An 11,055-nucleotide genomic window follows, 5' to 3' on the forward strand; every position below is an offset into this window, starting at 1 on the left:
TGAAAAGAAAATTGCTGAGAAGAGTTTTGGATATTTTTCTTTTTGCAATTTATATTAAAATACCTTTGCTTTTTTTTGCCTTTTTGATGTTAAAAAAACACTAGTCTTTCGACTATCCACTTGGACTCTGTGAAGGTATTCAATGACTGACCAAAGTAACCAAACTCCAAATGTAAAAAACTTGTCAACTATCAAACCAGGTTTCAGTCTGGAGATCTAACTTGTCCAGTATTACCAGCAACTGAATCATAACAATAGCATCGAACTAGGTGGCTTTGAGGGTGCATAATCTTCATCAGAACATATAAGGCATTTTACTCATACATGAGGAATAAGACAATGATCAGAGTAGGGAGCTTGGGCGTGGAGTCTGAGCAGATAGGGAAAGCGCCAAATGAGTTTTTTGCTTTGGTTTTCACTAAGCAAAGGGACTTGTTGTGAATAAGAACTTTGAGGAGCTGAGAAACAGGCTTGAACAGATCAAGATTCAGGAAGTTGATGTGTTGGAAATTTTGGAAAACATTAAGATTGATAAGTCCACAAGGCCAGGCTAGATTTATCCTAGGTTGCTCCAGGAAGCGAGAAAGGAGGTTGCTAAGCTGCTGGCGAAGATCTTTGCTTCCTCACTCTCCACAGGAGTCAAAACAGAGGATTGGAGGGAGGCAAATGTTGTTCCTCTTTTCAAGAAGGGGAACAGGGAAATCCCTGGCAATTACAAACTACTCAGTCTTACGTCTGTGGTCAGCAAGATTTTGGAAAGAATTCTGAGGAATAGGATTTGTGACTATTTGGAAAAGCATAGCATGATTAAAGGCAGTCAGCGTGGCTTTGTGAGGGGCAGATCATGCCTCACAAATCTTAGAGTTCTTTGAGGCGGCGACGAGACAGGTCGACGAAGATCAAGCAGTGGGTGTGGTGTATCTGGACTTGAACAAGGCATTTGGTAAGGTTTCCCATGGTAGGCTCATTCACAAAGTCAAGAGGTATGGGATACAGGGAGAGTTGGCTGTCTGGATTCAGAATTAGTTGGCTGACAGAATGCAGAGAGTGGTTGTAGATGGGAAGTATTCTACCTGGAAGTCAGTGGTGCGTGGTGTCCCACAGGGCTCTGTTCTTGGGCCTCTGCTCTTTGTAGTTTTTATAAATGACTTGGATGAGGAGATTGAGGGGTAGGTTAGTAAATTTGCCAATAACACAAAGGTTGGAGGTGCCGTAGATAGTGTCGAGGGCTATTGCAGGCTGCAGCGTAACACAGACAGGATGCAGAGCTGGGCTGAGAAATGGCAGATGGAGTTCAACCTGGATAAATGCATTTTGGAAGGTCAAACTTGAATGCTGAATATAGGATTAAAGACAGGATTCTTGGCAGTGTGGAGGAACAAAGGGATCTTGGTGTTCAAGTGCATAGGTCCCTCAAAGTTGCCACCCAAGTGGATAGGGTTGTTAAGCATATGGTGTTTTGGCTTTCATTAACAGGGGGATCCAGTTTAAGAGCAGTGAGGTTTTGCTGCAGCTCTACTAGACCCTGGTGAGACCACACTTAGAATATTGTGTCCAGTTCTGCTTGCCCTACTATAGGAAAGATACAGAGGCTTTGGAGAGGGTGCAAAGGTTTACCAGGATGCTGCCTGGACTGGAGGGCCTGTCTTACAAGGAGAGGTTGACTAAGCTTAGACTTTTCTCTCTGGAGAGAAGGAGGAAGAGAGGTGACCTGATCGAGGTATACAAGGTAATCAGAAGCATGGATAGAGTCAATAGCCAGAGACTTTTCCCCAGGGCAGGATTGACTGGCACGAGGGGTCATAGTTTTAAGATATTACGAGGAAGGTATAGAGGAGACGTCAGAGGTAGGTTCTTTAAGCAGAAAGTTGTGAATGCATGGAACGCGTTGCCAGCGGTGGTGGTGGAGGAAGTGGAGTCATTAGGGACATTTAAGCGACTGCTGGACATGCACATGGACAGCAGTGAATTGAGGGGTGCTTAGGTTAGGTTAATTTATTTTAGATTAGGAATAATCCTTGGCACAACATCGTCGGCCAAAGTACATCTGTGCTGTACTTTTCGATGTTCTATGTTCTATATCCTGGCAGTAAGGATGGACAGCAATCAGGATGTTGTCTGTCATTTCCTATTTTGTCTGCTCACAAGTCAGCTATATGCTTGCAGCATTTTCGGTTTTACTTCAGAAGTCTTGCATTAAGGTTACTTTTATTTCATTTCACCAACTTAATGATGTTTCAACACCTTATTTATTTCACACGCATTTGCTCTTCCAGTGTCTTTCAACTATCGACTAAGATAATCTTAGATAACCATCACCAAAACCATCCACCCTTTGTCTAACTCAATTTAAGAACTCAGTTTCCAGTTCTGATGAAGGAGTCTACACCCAAAACATTAACGTGTGGCTACTCTTTTATAGATGCAAGTGGAACTTGTGCGTATTTCTGTTTACATTTTTAAGATTAACCCTTCTTCAATATTACAAAACATTTGTTTTGTGTGTTTTGTGGTATCCTTCCTGTGATGCACACCACTTCCAAATTGAAAGAGTGCAAGATCTTTCTTTCATATTTGTCAACACCAGTCATGTCAGCTGTCAATGAAAAAGATATAACCAGCAAAAAAAAGAGATAATATTGCAAAAGACCATCTAGCTAATTATGGCAGCAAAGTGATTAGGGGCACAACACAAGAAATTGCAGGCAAAACGGAGCTCTACTATTCAACAGCTCACACTTTGCTATCCTTAATATGTATCTCTCAGTAGCAACAAGTTAACTAACCTTATAGGAGTTTTGAAACAAAATACACAAACATATGATGGTTAAGGTGGCTACAAAACAAATTTAGAACATAATATAGGAAAAGATCAATCAAGCCAGGTCACATACAATCTCAATCATAAGTTCCACTCAGTTAATGTTCTGAAGAAAGGTTCTACATAACTACTCTCCAATTCCCCAAAGTAATCAAGTAAAACTGCAAACATTCATACAACTCCACTATTCAACATGAGCTGGCTACACTCCAAAGACAATATTCTGCAACCCCTGAACCAAATATCACAGGATTGTTTCTGCCCTCTGAAACAACTGAACATTTCAATTTATGCTTATCTGATCTCTAATCATGTCCTCAACCAGATGCTTAATGTGAATTTGTACAGGAAGTGAACCAATACAATTTGGTACGAAACAGTTTTCTCTGGAGACATTCCATTTCAAACCGATTACCTGTGCAGGTTTTCTCCAATACTGAAAGTCATTATATTTCAGTAATTATTGCTCAACAGTTGCAGTGCCTTTGTTATCTTTAGAAACAGTAGAATCTATTATAACATATGTATAATTGTTCCTGTGGTACACCAACCAGGCATGTACTCAGACTCAGTAGCGTATTACATGCACCAATAGACTACTTAAGCTACAGGGCACATTAAAACTCAGCAGTAACAATCACCCATTAGATTGCAAAATTTATGTTTAGCATTGTTCAAGTCACTGGTGTAATGGAACAATGAATCCATTTCAGTTACTGAACAGTGCTTGCACTCTGGAGAAGCATCCCATTAAAAACCATTTCTATTCACAGCATTTATGGGTACATTGTTCTGTAAAACTACCTGAATTATAATTGCACAAATTGCAAAATCATTTCATTATAATTGAAAACATATTTCTTGCATTGTTCAGCAGTATATGAATTTTGTTCCATTACCATTTTATCTTTAAGAAGTATGAATGTATACTATGTGTGTGTTTGCCAAAGCAAAAGACCATGTCAATCAGCTATTTCATTTGTAACTTTATTTGGTCTCAGCAAGAGAAAAACCAACATCGTGCTCAACTGTCTCCAAGAAAAGCTACTGCAATGTCCAAGTGCTAGCATTAATAATTTCCCAGTTACAGAAAGCGTGCTCCATCCATCTAAGAATACATTTAACTGGTGTTGGAGTTTAACCAGCTAACATCCTGCAGCTAATCTATTATTGTGGTGACAGACAGTCAACTTGAAAGAATCCAAACAGCAATAGATCTAACTCTCATTGTGACATCAGTGAGCCAAACTAACTAGTTAATAATTCCCTTCTTTGGATTGGGATCAACTCTGTTCCAAACTCCTATTGACAGGTGTCATCTTGAAGCCAACTTCATTACAAAGAGATGGTGCCTTCCTCTCCACACAAAGGATAATTTCTAGTTTAGAAATTATTTTAAAATTGTAGAGATTCCTTTTAGATCAGGTGATCATCCCTACAGTTTTGCTCATGATTACTTATCCATAAATTTTGCTTTCCAGTTGAAGAAAAGATACAAATCACAAAGTTGATTTACTTTTAGATCATGCAAACATGACCTCTGCCAATCCCAGTGAGAAAATAGTGAAGAAATTAATGTGGTACATCTACACTGAGATAGTTTGGCAACACAGAATATGCATTAGGCACTGATCAGTGTTAAGAAAATACTTGATAAAGGGATATACACACAAGATTAACAACATTACATTTGGGCTCATGTACAAAAGTATCTCATAAATGCTGCTATTGCATTGTGTCACAGTGTGGTATGATACAATGTTTATGTTCTAACTTCCCACATAATGAGCTCTAAATCTCAGAAATAATTTCAGGAAGAATTGACAAATGCACACCAGCTGTTTCTCCAGAGTCATGTAAAGAGACACTGGTGAGTCACGAGGGCTACTATTGAATCCTACCAACATCTAACAGTAAACCTGTGACGGATGTCTGGGAATAAGTTGCTGGAATTATTCATTGTTGCCTGAATATGACTTATGGGAAAGAGAAATGTGTGCATCAGAATAGGAAATGATAATGAGGTTAACAAATATATCCAATGTATTCAACATTTGGAAAAATTTTGAAAGGTCAAGAAATAAATGTCAACGCTCTATAGTAGAAGTACTCCTGTCATGGTACATGGATACATAAATGCATAAATGGTGGACCAAAGTACTCCGCTATAGAGAATGAAATGCAGGGTCACACAACATTCTCCAAAACAGCAACTCTCACCTCAACCATGCTTTTATCAGAAGTGTAGGATGAAGCTGTACACTACAAACTCCAACAAACATCAATGTGACAATGACCTACTACACTGTTTTAACAATGTTGGTCAGAGGAAAAATCTCAATTCTATTTATTTTCATTAGGACGGAATCATCTACAAATAATTCAATTTTAGTTGGTTGTGATTCATAACTCCTTTTAAAAGTCAAAAGCAAAGTTTGTCGATGAAGTGCCAACCTAGTGAAACTATCAAACAGGATTACTTGTACCAAAAAGCATCAGCAGCAAGCGATTGACAGGGCTAAGCAATCCCACAACCAACAGATCAGATCTAAACTCTGAAGTCCTGTCACATCTAGGCATGATGCAACAATTAATAAAACTCACCAGAGGAGGGGGCTCCACAGATATCCCCATCCTCAGTGATAGAAGATCCCCAATGCATTAGTACAAAAGACAAGGCTGAAGCATTCACAACAATCTTCAGCTAAAAGTGCCGAGTGGATGATCCATTTCGGTCTTTTCCAGTGGTCCTCAGCATTACAGATAACAATATTCAGCCAATTCAATCCATGTGATATTAGGAAGCAGTTGAAGGCACTGGAAGGGCTAAGGGGTCTGACAACATTCTAGCAATAGTACAGAAACTTGTGATCTAGAACTTGCTGCTCCCCTAGCCAAGCTCTTCCAGTACAGTTACAACACTGGTATTTCCCCTACAATGTGGAAAATTGCCCAAGTATGTGCTATACATAAAACGCAGGACGATCCAACCTGGCCTATTACTGCCCCATCAGTTCTACTATTGATCATCAGTAAAGTGATGGTAAGTATCAACAGCGCTATCAAGTAGCACCTGCTCACAATAACCTTTTCAGTGACATTCAGTTTGTTCTTCACCAGGGCCACTCAGTTCATTACAGCCTTGGTTCAAGCATGGATAAAAGAGCTGATTTCCAGAGGTGAAGTGAGAGTGACAGCCTTCACATCAAGGCTACTTTCAACTGAGTGTGGCATCAGGGAGCCCTAGCAAAACTGGAATCAATGGGTATCGGGCAAATTCTCTGCTAGTTGGAGTCACATACTGGCACATGGGAAGATGGTTGTGATTACACCGGCACCACTCCCCACGTCTTCCTCCGCTACATTGATGACTGCATTGGTGCCACCTTGTGCTCCCGCGAGGAGGTTGAGCAATTCATCAACTTCACCAACACATTCCACCCTGACCGGAAATTTACCTGGACCATCTCTGACACCTCGCTCCCCTTCCTGGACCTCTCCATCTCCATTAGTGACGACCGACTTGACACTGACATTTTTTTTTACAAACCCACTGACTCCCACAGCTACCTGGATTACACCTCTTCCCACCCTATCTCTTGCAAAAATGCCATCCCGTATTCCCAATTTCTCCGCTTCCGTCGTATCTGCTCCCAGGAGGACCAGTTCCACCATAGGACACACCAGATGGCCTCCTTCTTTCGAGACCGCAATTTCCCTTTCCACGTGGTTAAAGATGCCAACGCATCTCATCCACATCCCACACCTCCGCCCTCAGACCCCACCCCTCCAACCGTAACAAGGACAGAACGCCCCTTGTGCTCACCTTTCACCCTACAAACCTTCGCATAACCCAAATCATCCACCGACATTTCCGCCACCTCCAAAAAGACCCCACCACCAGGGATATATTTCCCTCCCCACCCCTTTCCGCCTTCCGCAAAGACCATTCCCTCCGTGACTACCTGGTCAGGTCCACACCCCCCTACGACCCACCCTCCCATTCTGGCACTTTCCCCAGCCACCGCAGGAACTGTAAAACCTGTGCCCACACCTCCTCCCTCACCTCTATCCCAGGCCCTAAAGGAGCCTTCCACATCCAAAGTTTTACCTGCACATCCACTAATATCATTTATTGTATCCGTTGCTCCCGATGCGGTCTCCTTTACATTGGGGAGACTGGGCGCCTCCTCGCAGAGCGGTTTAGGGAACATCTCCGGGACACCCGCACCAATCAACCAAACCGCCCCGTGGCCCAACATTTCAACTCCCCCTCCCACTCTGCCGAGGACATGGAGGTCCTGGGCCTCCTTCACCGCCGCTCCCTCACCACCAGACGCCTGGAGGAAGAACGCCTCATCTTCTGCCTCGGAACACTTCAACCCCAGGGCATCAATGTGGACTTCAACAGCTTCCTCATTTCCCCTTCCCCCACCTCATCCTAGTTTCAAACTTCCAGCTCAGGACTGTCTCCTTGACTTGTCCGACCTGCCTATCTCCTTTTCCACCTATCCACTCCACCCTCTCCTCCTTGACCTATCACCTTCATCTCCTTCTCCACTCACCCACTGTACTCTATGCTACTCTCTCCCCACCCCCACCCTCCTCTAACTTATCTCTCCACGCTTCAGGCTCACTGCCTTTATTCCTGATGAAGGACTTTTGCCCGAAACGTCGATTTCGCTGCTCGTTGGATGCTGCCTGAACTGCTGGGCTCTTCCAACACCACTAATCCAGTATTTGGTTTCCAGCATCTGCAGTTATTGTTTATACCCCATTGTTGGAGTTCAGTCATCTAAGCTCCAGGACATTGCTGCAGCAGTCCCTCAGGGTACTGTCATCGACCTAATCATCTTCAGCTGCTTCAATGACCTTTCCTCCATCACAAGGTCAGACGTTGGGATGTTTGCCAATGATTGCACAACATTCAACACCATTCATAACTCCTCAGATACTGAAGCACTCCATCTTCAAATGCAACATGATCTGGCCAATCGCCATGCTTGAGGTGACAAACAGCAGATAACATTCACGCCACACAAATACCAGACAATAACCGTCTCTAATAAGAGACAATCTAATCACCTTCCCTTGACATTCAATAGTGTTACCATCGAATCTGCCACTATCAATATCCTTGGGGTTACCATTGGCCAGAAACTCAACTGGACTTGTCACATAAACAGTGACTACAAGAGCAGGTCAGAAGTTAGGAATACTGTGGCAAGTAACTCACTTCCTGACTACCCAAAGCCTGTCCATCATCTACACAGCACAAGTCAGGAGCATGATGGAATACTCCTCACTTGCCTGAATATGTGCAGCTCCAACAGTCAAGAAGCTTGACACCATCCTGAACAAAGCAGCCATTTGATTGGCATCACATCAACAAACAAACCCACTACCCCCACCACCAATGCTCAGTAGCAGCAATATATATTCCCTTCAAGATTCACGGCAGAAATTCACCAAAGATGCTCAGACAGCACATTCCATACATATGCCCACTTCCAGCATGAGGGACAAGGGCAACAGATACATGGGAACACCATTTGCAAGTCCCCCTTCAAACCAATTACCAATGTGACCTGGAAATATCTCTCTGTTCCCTCAGTGCTCATGTCAAAATTCTGGAATTCCCTCCCTAATGGCATAGTGGGTCTATTTACACCAAATGGATTGCAATGGTTCAAGAAGGCAGCTCATCACCTTCTCAAAGGCAACTATGGATGGGCAATAAAATGCTGGGCAGCAAGCGATGTTCATGTCCCATGAGTAAATAAAAAAAAGTAATTACTAAAAGCATATTAAATGCTTTCAGTTGTGTGCAGGTGATGCATATTAGCTGGAGATCCACCCTGCCTCTATAAATAGAAAGTGAAACTGTGTTCGAGTTTCAGGGGTGCTTGCTTCTAATGCATAAATCTGTAAATGCTTGTAAAATGCATAAAGATTGGCTCCAGTTCTATCCTACTACATTTGCTTTCTGGGATGTAGCTACCTTGCCCCCTTATGTTGACTGAGCAAAGAATTTTGCTGATTCAACATACACACAGGGAGTGGCACTTTCCAGAGAACTTACACTGTTATTAAAACATGTAACTAATTTGCAGAAACCCAAGAACTGTTTCTGTATTCAAGATTGTCTATCACTTCCCTGGACACTTCCACAGTTAACAGTACATAGCATGTGGGAGTTAACCAGGCGTCACTCTCTGACCTTTACCTGCTGCCTAGGACTTTACAATGCAGACACTGTACTTCCGTGTCAGGCGTTCCAACAACACATCTCGTTTGAGGGGTGGGGGGTTACTTCCTTTTATATCTTTGCTCTTTAAACCGAAGTTCGCAAGAAGTCAGAGAAACGTCGAAGGCTTACAGTGCACTGATTATACAGCCACACAAAACTTCTTAAAACACGCTGGCTGCACTGTTCAGAGTGGCTGCTCGGAAGCCAGGTAGGGTGTCGCCTGTTCATGTTGCAATGCCAGGGTATTATTCACAGAAGATAAAACCCAGCAAGGGAGCTGGGACAGGATGATAGCCCTGAACCACTCCGTGGAGGCGGAATCGGGTAGAAACGGACGCGTTTGGGGATAATGGGCAAACCACGAGTCAGCAGAGTGTGGGAAAACAAAATAAGTGAAAGCTAGACAGGATGAACGACAAAATCACGGCAGCTTTCGCTCGGCCGACTACCCAATACCGCAGACATCAGAAAAGGGGGGGGGAGAAAGAAAGAGAAGGAGGGAGACCAGGAATCATCTGGTTTCAATCACATCTGAATCAGATTACTACATGGCGCGGACACGGGTTACCCCCCTTTCACTGAGGACTTATTAGAGATTTCACAATAGTGGAGGGTTAACTAGAGTTCTCACGCAAAATGCTGAGTGCCTTTTGAATGAACGGTGTGACAATGGACCTCGGGGTGTCCGTCTACCGGTCCGAAGACAACACGCAGCAACAAGAGAAAGATAGTGCCACGCTCCTATACCGCCACTCAACTCCCCGTGCAAAGACACTAACACCGAGAGAATCCCAAACTCCACCTCACACACTCCAGATAAATCAGAGAGCTGCTCTTTCTCCAGCATTCTGTGCTTCTGACTTACGGCAGTATTTCTGAAGTTACTCGTTTGCCTTTGTTTGGGTCAAGGGGACCGTTTTGTTTTAAGGAACATCTGTGCAGCCGGGTCAGCTCGTTTATCCCAGTGTTTCCGTTAATTTCGGCGGACATTATGAGACACTTCTCCGGTGAATGTTCGCTTTGAACACGCGGCTTCACCGTCCCCCACTCAGTTTCATCGCCCAGATTCCAAAACCCCGCTACATTTTCAAAAGTTCCTGATCGGGTTTTGCCCCTCTCGAATCCGGCTTTCTTTGCATTGAGAGAAAGAAAAAGCACGTTACCTTGTGTATGAAGCCGTGTGTAACCCCGAACACTTCTCTATCCTTTGTGCACACGCTATAAGAGGACAAAGGCTAGCGTTGCTCCCGCTGCTCAGCCCTCTCCCTGTCTAACTAACCCCAGACCCAGTAAAGCCTGCTCCTCTCTCTCTCTCTGTGTGTGTCAGTCCCAGCCTGGGGCGGGGTGTGTCTCTCTCAGCCTCCATGCTAATCACCTTCTGCTGTTGCTCTCTCCGCCTCCTGCTCCAGCACCATGTTCCAGGTGAGGGCAGCCTACTGTAGCTGGGGGGCAAACAGAGACAGAGACAAAGGGGGCTACAGAGTGAAAAGGAGCAGGGTGTCACTGGTGAAGATGTAATCGGGACATGAGGCTCGAGAGATCCACAATCCCACGCTGCCAGTATAAGTGGCAGAAATCCCTTTTGGATTTATAACGGCATGTACGCTTTTGCCACTGCAGTGAACGGGGATGGCAGAAGAAACACCAGACCTGGGATTTCCCCCACTATTTTCCGTGGAGGTGAATTCTCAGAGTTCGCGTCGACCGTGACTAAGATGCACACAAAACAACCTCAATGTGGATTGACAGGGAATGAATGCTGCGCTGTGAGAAGTGCAGTCCTCAGGAGGACCCTGTTGTGGCCGAGGTATTGCAGATGGCCAGTGGAGGACTGCAGCCTGGAGCTGAGCACTGGACTTTGTGTAATGTCCGACTGTGGGAATTGAGCGGGAAATTGAATTTTCTGATCGGCTATGTTCCTGCATTTGGGAACTCTCGGAAAGAATCCATTAAAGGCAAAGAATGCAGAGGGTTCCAACCCAGT

The 11,055-nt window shown here is 44.0% G+C and overlaps 1 protein-coding gene across 4 annotated transcripts in view; it reads right to left on the reverse strand.

Annotated features, from left to right (window-relative positions):
* Positions 1–10,404, reverse strand: part of myo1b (myosin IB) — a 267,530-nt gene extending 257,126 nt beyond the window's left edge. For all 4 annotated transcript variants that reach the window (XM_072578972.1, XM_072578970.1, XM_072578969.1 and 1 more), the window contains exon 1: positions 10,235–10,404. The gene's annotated coding sequence lies outside the window, so the exon portion shown is untranslated. The remainder of the gene's footprint in view (positions 1–10,234) is intronic.
* Positions 10,405–11,055: the final 651 nt, after the last annotated feature.

This window comes from Chiloscyllium punctatum, chromosome 10 (genome assembly GCF_047496795.1).
Source record: "Chiloscyllium punctatum isolate Juve2018m chromosome 10, sChiPun1.3, whole genome shotgun sequence".
Taxonomy (NCBI): Eukaryota; Metazoa; Chordata; class Chondrichthyes; order Orectolobiformes; family Hemiscylliidae; genus Chiloscyllium; species Chiloscyllium punctatum.